Below are 4,039 nucleotides of genomic sequence, written 5' to 3' on the forward strand. Positions count from 1 at the left end.
TCTGATTATTCTTTTATTGTCAACTTCAATGAATTTTATAAAATTTTTCAATTTTTAAAAAATGTTACTTTTTAGGCCGGGCGCGGCGGCTCAAGCCTGTAATCCCAGCACTTTGGGAGGCCGAGACGGACGGATCAGGAGGTCAGGAGATCCAGACCATCCTGGCTAACACGTGAAACCCCGTCTCTACTAAAAAATACAAAAAACTAGCCAGGCAAAGTGGCAGGTGCCTGTAGTCCAGCTACATGGGAGGCTGAGGCAGGAGAATGGCATAAACCCGGGAGGTGGAGCTTGCAGTGAGCTGAGATCCAGCCACTGCACTCCAGCCTGGGCGACAGAGCGAGACTCCGTCTCAAAAAAAAAAAAAGTTACTTTTTAAATGATACTCAGTCCTTACATTGAGGTTTGGTTTGTTCTTTCTTTTCTAGTTCCTTGAGGTAAATCATTAAGTTATTTAAAGTCTTTCTACTTTTATGATATACGTGTTTATTGCTATAAACCTTTTTTCTTCATCCTGCTTTTGCTGTATTCTATAGATTTTGTTATGTTGTATTTCTGTTTTCTTTGTTTTAAGAAATTGTTGTTTCCTTCTACATGACTTCATTGACCCTTTGGTCATCCAGGAACATGTTGCTTAAGTTTCATGTGTTTGTGTGTTTTCTGAGGTTCCTCTTGTTATTGATTTCTAGTTTTATTCCAGTGTGATCAGAAAAGATACTTGGAATGATTTCTACTTATTTGAATCTGTTGAGACTTGTTTTGTGGTCTAAGAAATGGTCTATTCTAGAGAACACATGTGCTGATGAAAAGACTGTGTATTCTGCAGCAGTTGGGTGAAATGTTCTGTAAATGTCAGAACTATTTAGTCTAGAGTATAGTTTAACTTTGAGGTTTCTTTGTCGATTTTCTGTCTAGATAATCTGTCCATTAATGACAGTCAGGTGTTGAAATCCCTACTATTATTGTATTGCAGTCTATCTCTCTATTTATATCTATTAATGTTTGTTTTATATACATAGGAATGCCAGTATTGGGTGCATAGATATTTATAATTGTTTTCTCTTGCTGAATTGCCCCTTTATCATTATACAGTGACCTCTTTGTTTCTGTTTGTTTTTAATTTGTAGTCTATTTTATCTGATATAAGTATAGTTACTCTCGCTCTTTTTTGGTTTCCAGTTTCATGGAATATCTTTTTCTACTCTTTCACTTTCAACCTGTGTGTATCTTTCTAGGTGAAGTGGGAAACTCGTGCATCTTAAAAAACGAATTTGTTATTGAGATATAATTTGTATATAGTGAATTGCACAAATTGTAAATGTATAGGTCAATGAGTTTTGACCAATGTATACTCCCATGTAACCAATACCCTGAACATTTCCATCACTCCAGAAATTTCTTTTATGCTCCGCTATGGTCTGAATGTTTGTGTCCCTCCAAAATTGATGTTGAAACTTAATCCCCATTGTGATGGTCTTAGGAAGTGGGGCTTTTTGGGGACTGATTAAGTCATGAAGGTGGAGCTGTCATGAATGGGATTACTACCTTTATAAAAGAGATTGAAGGGAGCTTCCTTGACCCTTCCATCATGTGAGGAAGGAGCAATCTCACAAGCAAAGAGCAGCCCTGGCACACACCAAATCTGCTGGTGCCTTGATCTTGGACTTCCCAGCCTGTTGAACTGGGAGAAATAAATTTTCTGTTGTTTATAAATTACCCAGTCTAAGGTATTTTGTTATAGCAGCCTAAGCAAACTAAGCTATGCTCCTTTCCAGCTAATCACTGCCCCCATTCCATTAGAAACAACCACTATTATCATTTTGATTATTATACATTAGTTTTGTTTTTTTTTAATTTAATGTAAATGAAATCATACTCTTTTGTGTCTGCTTTCTTTTGCTTGGTGTAATGTTGAAATTTAGTTAGATATTTTTGTGTATATCAGTAGTTTATTACTTTTTTATGTGATGTAGTTAACATTTCCTTGTATGAATATACCGCAACTTGTCTTTACACTCTTCTGCTGATGAACATTACGGTTTTTCCAGTTTTTGGTAAGTATGAATAAAACTATTAAAATCATTCTTGAACAATCTTTTTGGTGGCCATATGCTTTCATTTCTCTTGGGTGAATATTGTATTTAGGAGCAGAATTGTTGGTTTACAAAACAGTTCTATGTTTATTTCATAAGAAACTATGAGATAGTTTTACTATTTGATTCCGTTTTATACTCTCACTGGCCATGTATGAGAGTTTCATTTGCTCCACAGCTTTGCCAGTATTTGATTTTGTTTGTCTTTAATTCTTGCCTTTCGAATTTTGGGGAAGAAGCAAATCATTGTGGTTTTGATTTGCCTATTTGTGAAGACTAATGACATTAAATACCTTTGCATGTGCTTCTTAGTCATTCGTACATCTTCTTTTGTGAGTGTTCAAATATTTTGAATATTTTCTGTTTTTAATTTTCTACTTTTGTCTCAATTATTGTCATAGGTGTTCTTTTGCATACCAGTTTTTTGTCAGATACGTGGTATTGGGAATATTTTCTCTCAGTCTCTGGCTTGCCTATTTATTTTCTTAATGATGTCTTTTGATGAAGTTCAACTTATCGATTTTTTTGTTTTATAGATAATTTTTTGTGTCCTGTCTAAAACATCTTTACCTACTCCAAGGTTGTGAAGATAATCGAAGTTTTCTTCCAGAGGCTTTATAGTATTAGCCTTGAGGTCTATGATTTAATTTTTGTATATGGTGTCAGTTAAGGGTTAAAGTTCATTTTTTTCCCATGTGGCTATTCAGTGGTTCCAGTCCTTTTTGTTGAAAGCTTTCCTTTCTTCATTGAATTGTCTTGGCACCTTGTTGAAAATCAATTGGCCAATTAAATATAGTTCTATTTCTGGATTCTATTCTATTCTTTTGACCCACTTGTCTATCCTTATACCCTTACTATACTCTCTTGATTAGCTTCAATAATTTTTATCATTTTTTAGTTCTGTTCCTTTCATCGTGGCTACTTTTGCCACTTGGCGATATTAGGTTAAGAGTTTATTTCAGAAGTTAGCACAGCTTTCAAGCTGCTGTGTATCTCAAGAGTGTCTATCTAAAAATTAGGAAAAATAAGAACTCCCTTATAGGGTTATTGGGAGAAATAAACAATCTGGTATACATGTTTAAAGTGTATTATCATTCTAAAATAACCCTTAAGGTTTAGAATGTTGCTTATTTTATTTCACTTTTGCTCTCTTGACCTTAAAACATATTCTTATGTACGTTTACTGAAATCCCCCAGTAGGGTCTGCACTGTAAGTTTCAGATTGTGGCAGGGCATCTGTTCTGTGGATTTAGGGAAAAACAAAGGCCCAATATAGTTGGGAGGAGTGATAGGCACCTGTTTTCTTCCTACTTACAGCAAGCCTTAACAGAGGGTGATGGCAATTCTTTCTGACATTTTTCCTTTGTCTGTTTTAAAACAGACAAAGACTCCTTTTCAGATGAATGACCTTTGCTCTCCTCATCCCAAATCAATGACCTTTTAAACTGTTTTAATATTTCCTAGGGAATTACTTGTTCTGAGGCTTGGACTGAGTTTCTCTAAAAGATGGTATTCTAGAATTTAAATGATGGTGAGAGGAAGGGTTGGAAAGCTGAATCCATTCTTTTACCCAGACTAAACTAAGCTGAGTAACAACTCCTTCTCTTCCTCAGTCATCTAAGAGCCTATAACAAAGATGAATAAAAAGTGTCAATTCTTTTACAACTTCTACCTGTTATCGCCCTAGTTCACACCCCAATTGTCATTCTTATTTCTAAATGGAAACTTTTCTTCCACAAGCTTAATGGCAACTTTTTACCTTTTTGGCCTTAGTTTTACTAGATTGTAAAATCCTGGAGGACAACTCTTCGATGTTATTTATCTTAGTTTTAGATTTTAGCCTCAAATAAAGTACATTGCATTCATTTAATAAATGTTTATTCAATTAAATCAAGTGCTGATATTCTACCCAGTACAGTGTCATATATATATATATATATAATATA

This window comes from Rhinopithecus bieti, unplaced genomic scaffold (genome assembly GCF_001698545.2).
Source record: "Rhinopithecus bieti isolate Rb0 unplaced genomic scaffold, ASM169854v2 scaffold_110, whole genome shotgun sequence".
NCBI classification, from domain to species: Eukaryota; Metazoa; Chordata; class Mammalia; order Primates; family Cercopithecidae; genus Rhinopithecus; species Rhinopithecus bieti.